This window comes from Ambystoma mexicanum, chromosome 10, assembly GCF_040938575.1.
Source record: "Ambystoma mexicanum isolate Mex_15411 chromosome 10, UKY_AmexF1_1, whole genome shotgun sequence".
NCBI classification, from domain to species: domain Eukaryota; kingdom Metazoa; phylum Chordata; class Amphibia; order Caudata; family Ambystomatidae; genus Ambystoma; species Ambystoma mexicanum.
In genome coordinates, this window is record NC_090932.1 from 294,242,551 (window position 1) to 294,255,949 (window position 13,399).

The 13,399-nt window shown below is 45.5% G+C and overlaps 1 protein-coding gene across 2 annotated transcripts in view; it reads right to left on the minus strand.

Annotated features, from left to right (window-relative positions):
* The window catches only part of LOC138491371 (glypican-5-like), a 1,558,016-nt gene that overhangs the window by 66,037 nt on the left and 1,478,580 nt on the right, over positions 1-13,399 (minus strand). The window lies entirely within an intron of this gene.

Consider the following 13,399-nt stretch of genomic DNA (forward strand, 5'->3'; position numbering starts at 1 on the left):
ACAGACATCTAGAAGGGGGGATGGAGATGGGGAAAAGGAATGCTTTAAGAGAGGTTGGGTGTGTATGGATCCATTAAGGTGGACCATAGATCCGGATTGCAGAAAACAGGGTGTGTTCTAAGCGTGTTTGTCATCCAACGGATTGCTTATGTGAAGAAGTTTAAGGGGGCAATAGGTAGTTAATAATGCATGGTGTTTGGCTGTGTGATGGGCTCGGCATGTGCTCCAGCCACCTAGTTCTATCATGGTGGATTTTATAACCAGGATTACCTTTTAAATGTGGCCATGGGCCAGACTACAGAATAGTAGCTGGGGAACTGCCAGGCTGGGAGGGCAGAAGTGGCTTCTTCCAGAATAGACTCTGTGAAAGGGTAAAGTAGTTGAACGCATTCTCGGATACGTGGAAGTATGGGGCTCAGAAAAGGGGGTGGGGGGATATTCTGATATAAGGTAAATGATTATCATTAATGACAATATATAATACATGATCAGGACAGAGGTGAGGAAACAAACGATCATGCTAATGTCTGCCAGGCTCCCAAGCACATTTCACAGTGACAGGCTCTTGAAGGGCATGTCATTGTGAAATTCAAAAAATAGCAAAATAGCATTTCTATTCCTGTTTGAGGGATAGAAAGGCTAGTGGGACAGTAGCAGGGCAGTTATACGGCTGTGTACCACTTATAAAAACATATGCTCAAAAGGGAAAGAAAATGACCTGTTGTGCCTTGTGCATCACCTTGCATCTGTTCTAACAGGTTTTTTAGTTTTGGCAATTAGGAGGCGCTAAAGTGCCACCTATAAGCTGAAAGTATTGCTTTAGGGCACAGCAAGGGAGAAATGGCAGATGAGGAGGGATGCAAAGCTTGTGGATGTTTGGTTATTTATCCACCCGTTGACTGCCCATAGTCATGCTAATTCCTATGTCAATTCCTACCCACTTCCTGCTCCTTCCCACCAAAAACACATACTCCTGTGATCTCTTTGAGCTAGCTTTATCAAACCTTACCATCAAACATTGTGTTTGACGTGCCTGTCAGTCTTTCTTAAAGCAGTCTTGTGAGAGTTAATGACTTCATTGGAGCTGCAAAAGCACTACTGACTTAAATGTCACTACTGACTAATGTCTTAAACAGGACAGCCTTCAGCCACTCGATTTATGAGCACTATGTCCTTCAATGATGTCCTGTTAAAAACATGCATTGGCAAACCCTACCGTTTCTGCTTGTGTGTAAGTATCAGGCATTTACCAGGCACTGCTATTATATGGCCAGGTACTCGCACCATTTTGCAGCTGCTACCATCGACGGCCAGTTAATACCACTACGGCAGTGCCTATCAAATGTCTTTCCTATTCCTACACAAATGCCGAAACCGTTAGGCATTGGCAATGCTTGTTGAATTTGGCATTCACCTTACTATGCACAGAGACCTCCCTTGATTTGCACAATTGTGCGATGGGGTGGAACAGGGCATCTGAATATGCTCATCTACGATCCATGACTACACACATGCATGGCAAATTGCTCTGGGATACAAGGGGTGCCCACACCAGTTTTGTTCTAATTTGACAAATTAAAAATTGCCCTAACTCCTCTGAAACTAATGTATATAGCCTACCAGTGGCATACTATAGAGACTGCCTACCAGTGGCATACTATAGAGACTGCCTACCAGTGGCATAGAGACTGGTAGTATGCACGCATCAATACGAACACTCTTATTTTTATTGGGAATCATTGACAAATAATTACCAAGCAATAATTATATTCACCAGTTTTCACTTACAATGATTGTCTTGATTAACATGATCAGAACGACCCTAGATTGCGACTCTAGTCAGCCTAGCCTTAGACGTACTGGCGCAACCCAGTACATTTGCAACAAAGATCATACTTGAACTAGCTCAGTTCCAGTACCAGACAACATTGAAGCTGATTCTCTGCTCCACTAATGAATCAGCCAACATCCGGTTTTCCTGGATCCCCGTGTGGGTGTTTCAGTCTTTTAATTTGCTTTTCCTTGGCCCCCTTTCCTTTTACACATGGAAAGGCAGTTATTTGCCTGTTATGGCTCTCCATTCTCGGGCAACTCATGTCAAATTACACTTGTGTGACCTGCAGATGTGAAAATCCAAATAAATATATGTACTATATCGAAGTGACCTTTGCTAAATAAGGCTTATAGAGCAAGGGAGAGGTCATGTTTGTGGGATAAAGGTTTGCACCCAAGTTAATGCCCGAGGAGAAGGGGGGGGGCTAGAAGTTGGTATAATGGTCCTTAACCAAAGGAATAATGACGCCTTCTGGGGTATAAAAGCCTTTTGACAAATGGAGATGCGTAACTAAAAAGGAACGTTTTCATTGTGTGGGTAATTTTACGCACATTATGTAAACTTTACATGTGTTATGATCTGTTGCTCTTTGTTAGTTTGAGGGAGTGAACTGCGCATGCACTGCTTTGCCTTTGCAAAGCTGAAGATAATTGTTTCTGTGCTGTTTGTCAGGTGGCTGCTCGGGTCAGAATGTTTGGAGCAAAGTCTATATCAGAGATTATAATATTTACATCTGCCTGGGTGATAGTGTGGAATTGGCTGCATACATTTATGCCAAGCCTGTTGATAGTATACACATCTGACTGGGCAGTCGCAGGAAATTGGCTGTGGGTAAACTCCATGCTGTTGGCAAATTTGGAGTGTGGCGTTCAGAACGATCTAAGGGCTGCACTCTCATTTAGACCACAGATTCTCTAATAAGACCAATTTATCAACATTTCGGGTGTTATAATTCAGTTTTACAGTCCCAGTATAAGGGCGTTAACAGGAATAGTGGTCCCTAAAGGCTGAGTTAAAGGCCTGAGCGCATCGAGGATATTTAACAAGGTTTACGGGCCTATATCGATCTATAAGGCCCAAGGGTGGGGTCTGTGATGCTATTCTACCAAGCCCTCTCAGGTGAAATACACAAAATTGAATACATGGCGGATGCAAGCAATGCATTCTTATGCCTATAGAACAGGGGAATTAGTGTTCTCTACTTCCTGGGGATAATGCCCAGTCTGCTTTAGGTATTTATAATAGCATAGGAATTCAGGGGACAGTAGCTAATATTTAAATCAGCCTGGTGAGTCGTGGGGAATTGGCTGCAGGTGGGCCTGAAAATAGCACACAAGTCTGCCGGCCCCGTTTCTGGGATTTGGCTGTGGGTGCACTCCACACTGCTGCTAGCAATGCAATGCAGCATTATGATCAATCAGCGATGTACACAAACAAAGGTGCGGGTTAAACAGGTTCATATAGCCTGCAGATTGTCCAATGAGAATGCTCATTGAACTTCCATTGGTTTAACAGTTACATCCAACCAAGTATGGAAGACCAGAGAATGGAAGCATGAGATATCTGGAATAGGTTTGGGACTATCCACCAAATATAATGTACCATATCTCTATATTGCCCTAACAGCTGTACCAATGGGCTGTCTAGAAGCCCATCATGAAGGAGTAACAGGCATGTCCTATGAAGGAGTAACAGGCATGTCCTGTGGTACTGGCAAGGGATCAATGCCCTAGTGGAATGTTTCAAACCACCTGTCCATGTACAAAGTTGGGTGATGCTTTATAGTGTCACGCCATAGCAGTCTGTGCCCAACTGTTCCCCTCTGCCGTCCAGCATGGGTAAAAGGGACCTAGATCCAAAGGTTGCATACATAATAGCGACATTGCGGAGGACCACCTGGTAAAGGCTACCCTGACATGGTTACTCTTTGTTTACCTCTGTCCCTCTGCTAATGTTTGGCGGGAGGTCGGTCCCATGCACCCCCTCACCTTGCATGGCCCCCACATCCATTATTCCTGGCCGCTCTATATCCGCATTCCCCTGTTTCCTTCACTTACCTTACCCTGCCCTCCTCCATTTCTGAGTGCGTTGAGCAGTCTGTGGAGCTGAGCTGCAATGCACTGTGCATTTTTGGAAACGCAGTGTTCTTTTGTGCGTCATGTTTCAGCCCCATGGTAGCTACGTACTACCATTTTTCATGTTTGCTTTATCATAGATGCCCAGTAATAAAATGGTCATGCCACAGTAAGAAATGGCTTGACTGTCTGCTCCAAAATTCCAGGCTCAGCAGGTAATAACACACATCACATATCATCCTTGCTTTATCAGTGGCCTTTTTTACTGGGCATCTATGATATATGCCAATAAAACAATTCCATTGTTGCTGTAACCACCGCAGCTGCCAAAGCCAGCCCAGCAAAAAAACACGAGCACACAGTCATACAATATTCACTGCCTCATTCCTACACAGCACTCATTCACACATGCACCCATGCATCATACACTTACTGATTCGCACACACATTACATAATTATGATTAGTACCCAGTACAGGAGAGGCAGCAAATCAGGAGCCAAGGAACGAGGTCTGCATCTCCTGAGGTAAGCCCACGTTCCAAACTGTTTGATGGCTGCTATCCACTGCCCGCCATCTTCCCCCCACCGTCCCTTCCCTCCTCTTGCCCCACTTATCTGATTACGGCAGTGGCAGATGCCGCCACCATGGCTGCTGCTGCATCTGCTCCTGTTCCGTTGTCGCTGCCATTGAAATGGAAGAGGGGCAGATCAATGGCGGCCATTTTACTGAAGTATTTTCATTCACTGAACGGGACTTCACGAGGAGTCCTGTTCATTGAATGAAAATACAATGCTCTATGCATCCCGGGTTACCCGACTGGCAAACCGGGGCACTAATAGCAGCAAGACCCTCTCCCGCGTGCCGTATCGGGTGTTATTAGCTCTAGGGCCCTTATTAAATGCCCTAGCTTTGCTCAGACCTTTGGCTCAGGCCCCAGGCTGATAGCACCGGATCCGGCCCACCAGATCGGGGCTTAACTATTAATTAAATAAAACATTCTTAACTGTATGCAGCCCTGGTCCGGACTCTGCTGCACTCTTCTGGCACCTCAGGAAAGCCCTAGAGCTGTGTGTAGCAGGAACTAGGAAGCAAAGAGTGCTTCCTGATTCCAGCACTCACACTCAGGAGCCAGACCACTTTATTGACAGCGCTCTGATTTGTTTGAATGTGAAGGAAGGTGCAGGAGCTGAAACACTAGCAGAAAGCCACTGGGGGAGCACCCAATGTTTACACTCGGCTGGCTCGTTAGCTCCTCCATAATAGGTGAGTGTTCTGGTGGGTCTGTTAAACGGAAATCATATTGTGCCTCCTTTTGATTTATGTTCACCTAAGCCTAGTCGCTCTATGGGAAAAACAGCGTTGCAAAGTTCCAATTTTGGATCAACTTCGCCTCCATTTTAGAATCATCCGCCATTTTGATTTCTGTTCGGATATTCTCTGTTCTGAAATGGTGGACTATGTTTTCAACTTGCAGCCAAGCTCCCGACCTTTGAGTTCTGTTAATGGTTAGACTGTCCAAGGGCCGACTGTTTAGACTAGGTAATGAGACCTTGCACTATACATGAACTGTTGTCCTAGCATTGTCTATTCTAACAAACCTCACCCGCGAAGACACATCTGAAACAATGCAATGCAAACGCCAAGCGTGGACATAGGCTGAACTGGATTGAATGCAACTTGTAAAAGGAGCTTGCTGTAGGATTTGGGAACATATGTTGTCATTGTATCACAGTGGAAATACAAACATGTATAATCCTTTGTAAAATATTATGTGAACCGAATATGAACTAGGCAAGAACTCTAGATCGCAGATTATTAACGCAAAGAGGGGCTGGACAATATTGCTCAAAAATGTGTAAAAGTACGAATATTTAGATGTCCAGCATTCTCTCTCCTCTCTTTGATGGGCTGGTACTCATTGCGGGGTGTTGAGAGCCAGATAGCTATCTGTGTTTCATTGTAACTGTACAGAATAAAGATCTGTGAATCTTTCTAGCCCGTGATTGGTTTATTTCCTTTTGTGGTACTCAGCCTCGATATTTCCTTTTGCTTCTAAAGGGCGGTGCCCCCTCGTCCATTTTGGATGAGCTGCCACTTGTCCCGGTTTGGTTTGGAGGGTAATGGTTTGAGCAATGAGGACTAATTTCATGGATCAATTTGAAACTTAGGACGAGAAATGTGTACAGGACCTTTGCTAAGTGCTGTGCACCAGCCTGCCTGATGTTTACAGGAGGTTGTGAACGTGAATTTTGGAAGGCTAAGGCAAGTGTGGGAGATCAGGGAGGAGAGTATTACAGCAGGTCAGATTGCTCAAGATACGCATGCAAATTAACGTTCCGGGTAAGTGGCAGGGATGTTGTATGGGGGTTACCAGGGGTCGCACCTCTGACCCCTGTGGTCTCTCTTACTACCCCTGTGGTCTCACTTGCTACCGCTAAAATAGAAATACTTTTTTTATTGAAGCTCCTAGGCTGTGGCCAGCACCATGTGGATCTTTGTTTGTGGAGAGGCTGGCTTTCTTGTTCAGGCCTCTTAAAAAAGTGGGGTTCCACAAGTGTAACACTGAGCAGTGAGCCTAAATAGGAAATAATAGGAAAAACAAATAATTTATGTTTTTGGAATTGCATACAAGAATTGCTAGACTCATTAAAGTTTTATTTCAGGCACACTTCAGGGGGTGAGGCACTGATTTAGTCTGTTCTTAAACACCTCAAATTCATAATGCAGACAAAAACTTCCAAAAAGCATTTAGAGTAGAATAAGCATCCATTTCAGACTATGTATTTTGTTTTTTGCAAGTTGCAGTTCTAGAATGTTTTTTTCTGCTGTTGTCTCTTTTATGATCATCACAAGACATTCCATCCCAGCATCCTCAGTCACTTGACAAAATCATTGTCTTGTTCCTAAAAGCTTTTGTACAGTGTAGACAAGTTTGACAATAGCACATAAAGTGGCCCTTGATTTCATTGTGCCACAATTAATGCTTTGTTGTAATGTGTCTATCTTTCCTCTCTCCATGGCATGCTGTTTAGGATGTTTGTATGCATGTATGAGGTAAAGAGTGCCCAGAGTACTGGATGCCATTGAGTGCACTGCTTTCCCCGCGCTACTCTATAATCTTTAATACACAGTTATGGATTCTCTGAATCGTTTGTATTTTGCCAACCTCTGAAGCCAGAAAAGTAGATCCACGCAAGCTTGACTTGTGGCCAACTTTGCACCAGACCTGCAGATGAACCGACCTGCTGTGAAATCTCAGTTACCAGTTTAATGTTATCCACCACAGAGTGTAATTTGCATTCTGACTTTGAGAACATTCAGGCATGTAATTGCTTATTTTACTATAGCCCAGTGGTCTTCAAACTTTTTTGGCCTGGGACCCCTGTGAGCAAAATTTGGGCAGGCCGGGACCCCCCAAAAATGCCAAATGGACAATATGTACAAATGGCTATGAACTATTGCCTGCTGTTACTGCACGCTACTCCCAGTATAGTCCATGGGCTCCCCCACCTGCTCCCATCACAGTCGCTGGGCTCCCTCTTCACACTCCTACCCGGTCCTGGGCTCTCCCCACCTATCACAGACCCTGGGCTCTCCCCACCCTGTTCCCACCACTACCTGAGTGCTCCCACCCACCCTGTTCCCAACACAGCCCGAGGGCCAGTCAGAGCTGGTGAATTTTTTAAGTGGAAGGGCATAAATATTTGCAACAAAAATGCCATAGCGACCAAAAACCAATCAGTGGGGGTTTGTAGGGGGTTTTCTGCCCCTGAATCTTTTTTAAATGATGGGTTAAAATGTTGCATTTTAGAGCATAGTTTTAAAAAAAATGGGTAAAAAGCCAAACTGTTTGCAATTGATGCTTAGGGGCAAAGGGGGAAAGCATGGTATTTTTGACTGGACATTATGATAGATATCCAGTAAAATAAAATACCATCCGTGTGCCCTGGGCTCCACAGCGCCCCAGAAGGAGAGCTGATTTGGCAGTTGGTACAGGGATTGTGCAACAAAGGTATTTTTAAAATGCCTTTTTTGTACAACCCTCCTTTCCCCCTCCACCCCCACTCACCAAAATCAGCTCAATGGACCAAAACGAACATACACACACACACCCACATACATTCACACAACATTCACTCTATCATTCACACGAGCAGCCATCACCATATACTCACTCATAACACAAGCATACACAAGTCCATACACATATTTAAATAGAAAATACATGAAAATAAATGTACCTTATGTAGAGGCCTGCACATGGGTGCTGAAATGCCCCACCCCAGGTTGCTTTGTCCGTATGTGCGAGGAGGCGCAGGAGCTCCCCAGGCGCATACAGACATACAGTGCACCAGCCAGCATTTCCAATGAGCTATGCAAGGCTGGCAAAGCAAAACACCCCCATAGTTGCATGGCTCAGTGAGCATGTGTGGGGAACTGAACTGTCAAAGGGAAACAGTATTTCCCTTTGACATTTCAGCCAGCCCAGGAGCACTCGCTCATCTGGAAAAAGCAGCTGAGGGAGTGCCCAGTGTTTCACTGTGCTGGCTCCTTGACTCCTCCATAATGGGTGAGGGGGCCACTGGGTGGATGCCCCATCCCCCATTATGGATGAGCCGCCAGGCTCGGACTGGCCTATAAGTAAATAGGGTGATGCCTGTACCAAAAATGCAAAATGCTAGTGTAGGCCAATCAAAATGGGCCACTTTTTTGGCCAATGTGGGTCAGTTTGATGAGTTGCTTCACTATGCGGCTAGTAGTTTTGATCATTGTTGCTGAATAAAATATTCTTTAAATATCACAATTTGCTTACATTTTAACACACATCACCCCCTTGGTTATTATTCAAACAGTCTGTGACTAAAGGAATGAATATCTATTTACAACTGCGGGACACTTTTTAATTGGTTCTTGAGACAGTTTTGGGCCACTTTTTAATTGGTTCTTGAGACAGTTTTATGGTCCAGTCTGTCTGTCGATGTGAGCCGCCCCTGCCCATTCCCTCCAAACTAAAAAATAATAAAAAATACAAAGATTTTATTTTTATTTTTACATTTCATGCTGGGTTCTCGCACCCCCATGGGGGGGCGCACCCCACAATTTGAAGACCTCTGCTATAGCCAGTGAGATAGCTATAGCCAGTAAGATAGCTCAGTGGGTTGAGCACTCACTGCTGTGTTGTCTGTGTTATCTGCAGATTGCAAGTTTGAATCCCGGAAAAGCCAACCCAGCCTCCCGTCTTTCTGAGGTTGATAAATGACTACCAACACAGGTTGGGTGATATTATATGTATATTTGTTCTATATAAAGTGCTTAATGGTAAGTGCTATATAATAACACATCATTATCGTTTGGCCTTAGATGTTTGTTTGCATTCACAGCTATTTGGTAATATGGGCCTATACACACTGATTTTTCGTAGTGTACTAGGAACAATGCTATGTGATGCCACTTTCTGTTTTGTCAAGGGGTGAAAGGTTGTGTTTTGTTGCTTCCCGTGATGCCACTTTGGGGTGGGGTCAAATGAGATCAATTCCTATGATGTCATAAGTGTCGTGTGATGTCGCGTCCACTACCCCAGACATTTTGGTGAAATGACGTCCCTGCTAAGTGGGTTGTAAGATGTGGGATCGATGTTGCAGCTGTTGTGGCAGCAAAGCTAGCTACAATGGAAGTCCACATGGTAAAGGTGTCCAGTGCCGATTTGCACATGAGGACGTGATTATCAAGACACTATTTCAAAAAGCAATGCATGTCGTTTATGAACAAAACTTAATCTTCAAGTTATAGCCTCCTGCTTGGCCTGAGCTCCAAGCACAATTGTTTCAACCCTGTCTACCCTTCCAGAATCCCACACGCCCCCTCTCCTCCCTGCTCCGTGTTACCAGGCTGCACAAGGCCGCCCCTTCCCAGCTCTTTCTGAGTTGGTTAGGGACGCTTCACAGACCCGCTCCAGCCCACAGGCCTCGGCCAAGCATGCCTTGGCATCGGGTCTGGGAACCAAAGTAACTGAGACACCTCTCAAGGAAAACGAATTAGCCAAGAGTGAGAGGTTGGGATGGCGAGGAGCCAGGGGGTGTGTGCCAGTGAGAGTCCAGGCCGGGGCACTGCCTGTGCAGTCAGGATGCGTGCAGGGGCGTAGGGTCCTCCAAGGGGCGAGCGGCGGACGCAAAGCAGGTGACGAGAAAGTGTTCCCGTTCCTAGGAAAGTCGTTCAATTTGCTTTTTGCGAAGTTACTTCTCGCGGCCACAAAAAACAATTTGTGAGGACGAGCGGGAATATTCGGTTGGGATAGGCCAGTACCGGCAGTAGGAAAAAGCTGACATGCAGGTGTCGCTGTAGTATTAACGGGGCCCCGAGATATCGGGGAATATAGCAGAGCAAATCGATTCTCCAGACCTGCGTGCGCCGAAAGTTACAGGTTTGAATCCTGTCAATGCAAACGTGGTCTTCCACCCGTCTGAGGTGGAAAAACAAAAGGAGTACCATTCAAGAGGATGATAGCAGCAGCTTAAGTGTACAAACCAACACAACCACACAATCTAGATACCCGTGGCAGAGGCACAGTATTCCAATCCTCGGACAAGCCTAGTCCCTCTGAGACTACTACGCTGGTGATTACGGACAATACATAAAAAAAGAAATCATTGTAATTACAATACAGGGACGCCTGCCATATCTGTATGAAAGCTGTTACATGTTATTAGTGCCTGGCGAGGAGGTAGTGGCAGACTCCCAACCAATGAGGAGGCTCTGAGCGGGGGCTTTACCATGTGGTAAAGCCCCCCCCTCCGAGCCTCCTCAGAGCGCGTGGCCGCTATCTTCCCTCTGTGAGTTTGAGTTAAGAGCACTGCCCTGCTTTCCCGCACCTGTTTCCTATCCCCCAGCCCACCTCCCTTCTCAACTCAATAAGGCAACCCCCACCCCCTTGCCACTTACCTTCTTGCTCTTTTTCTGTTGTCTGTGCCGGGAACAGTAGTGTTGCCGGCGCAGCACTGACGTCAGCAAGGCTGCTATGGAAAGGGATAAGGGACTTTGTATAGTCCCTTCCTCTCAATCCATGTTGGCCATCTTTTTTTGTGCATGAAATTTGAGGTTTCTCAACTATTGGCACCCCAGTATATCTCGCTGTTTTGCTTTAGTCACCCCGAGAGAGACGGGTATGCCCAGACGTGCGTCCCGTGCCTGCTGGGCCTAGAGACCCAAGCAACTCCTCACCGATGAGGCCCAACAAGGCTGAAACATGTATGGGGGTGCTTGGGGTCTCGTACAGAAGGGATGTGACCTAGCAGTTCGGGCTTTGGGGGTGGGACCAAGCCTGATTTGCATATTGTCTTTCCCCTTTCTGTAATGGCTTGGCAGGAGAAGAACAATGGTCTGAAGGGTTGCCCAGAGCAATGCCAGAGGTTCAGATTAATTCTAAACCTTCCACCCATCACCTCTTTTGTTTTGCTCCACCAATAGCAAAACAACCAACCAAATTAATAATTGGTCTGCTTTCTACAAACCTTTTTAATCCAAGCGCTACAGCACTTCAGTCACTGCGGCAGCGTCTTTCCCATTGTTCGCGTCACAACTGCGCGGATATATGATGCTACATCTGTACATCCCCAAATTACAAAACTTGGTCCAGGTGTAAACATCGGTTCCAACACATATAAACCTAACACACCTGAGACATGTTGCACAATGATAGATGCGACACAAGTGCGAGCCAGAGATAATAGTGCAGAAAAATAAAACGCTATGTATTGTGCACCGGGCCTTTTATGACACCAGCCCAGAGTATCTACAGGCCAAATTCCTTCCCTATGTTCCACTTGGCCCCCTTCGCTTGCCCTCTCTATTCTGCATTCAGGTTCCTTGTTTTCAATGCTGTAGGACTGGGGGCTGTACCTTCTCGGTGGCGGCAGCCTGGCTCTGGAATTCCCATCCACTGGCCTTTGCCCACCACGCAGGATGATCTTCGCTTTCGTCGCGCTCTCAAGACCTTTTTATTTGAGCTTCTTTCTCTAGTTTTCTGCTGCCTCATCCTTCTCAGTTAGTGCCATGAAGGCCCTATTGGTGAAGGTGTGCTTTATAAATAATATAAATACATAAATAAAATAAAAAAGGGATGAAAATCTTACTGGCATCCCTCTTAGCCCAACAGGCCCACATTTGCTTGGGATGTAGGGAACAGAGACAAAAGATGGCAGCTGTTTCAACACACAGTGGCAACCATTGTTTTTAGGGAAACGGTGTGGACAAAGGCTGGTACAGACAGGAAAAGCTGGTCAGACTATTTTGGAGCAAACTTGGGCCCCGGGGCGCCCATAGAGGGAGTCCACAAATGAAAGTGCTTTGTTCTTTGTGTTTACCTTCAACCCTCAGTTATTTACTTTGCTAATGTACACCGTTTTTTGCGAGGCCCCCTATAGACGGGGATACATTAACGTCTGCAGCACAGATTTACAAGTATTTTCTGCAGTATAATCATTTTATGAGTTCTACAGGGGTTTCGTCTACACCAGGGTTGTCCAATTCCAGTCCCCGAGGGCCGTAATCCTGACAGGTTTTCAAAATAGCCCTCATTAATATGCATGAGAAAAAAAATGCATACATTTAAACTCACTGTATGCCAATTGATCTCATGAACATTAATGGGGGGTCTCATGAAAATCCAACATGTATCTGGCCCTCCCGGCCTGGAGTTTGACAACCCTGCCTGATCTACACAATATTTGTAGTATATGGTTAGGGCGTGGTGAAAGGATCACAAGAGGAAATTGTTAGATAAGTGGGGGAGGCGAGAAAGGGAACAGGGAGGTTAGCAGGGCTGAGCAAATGGCAATATGGGCGGAACCCCATTAAAAGAAAGGGCAAATCGATTAAAAAGTCAAAGTGAATTTGCGTCGACCAAACTATACTACGAATTGCATGCATATGAAACAATGTAGAACTTTTAATTTATTTTTATGTTATACCGTTATTAAAACTAACTTTTAACCTATTTTAATGTGTAACATTCTACAGTAGTTTATCAATCAAAACGAGAAAGAAGAGAAAGAAACATTTCAATGAAACATGTAGAACCTTTTGCAATGTAAATGTTCTCTCAGGTGTTGAACACTTCCCCATCTCCTACTGTCCCTGTCCAGCGCACCTTCGGGTGCATTATGCGGTGGACGCATATTGGAGGGAGCTGTCGGGAAACCCGTGCCAGATATTAATTTTCGACCCTAGTGTCTTCCCCGTTCCGTTAGTCGAGATGGATGTTCCTCTGTGAAGAGATAAGGGGCTCATCCAATTCGGAGCCAGGCCATTAATACCGTGCTTTTTTTCGAAGCCATTGGTATTCCTACATAAAACATGTGCTTTTTCACTGCGGGTTCTCCGCAGAGTGAAGGCTCTAATCAACTTCCGTCAATAACTGTCGGCTGTGACGGAGCTGGAGCTGTGGTTGGCCGGACAAAGCCATCAACGTGAAATAGGGACGTGCATACGCA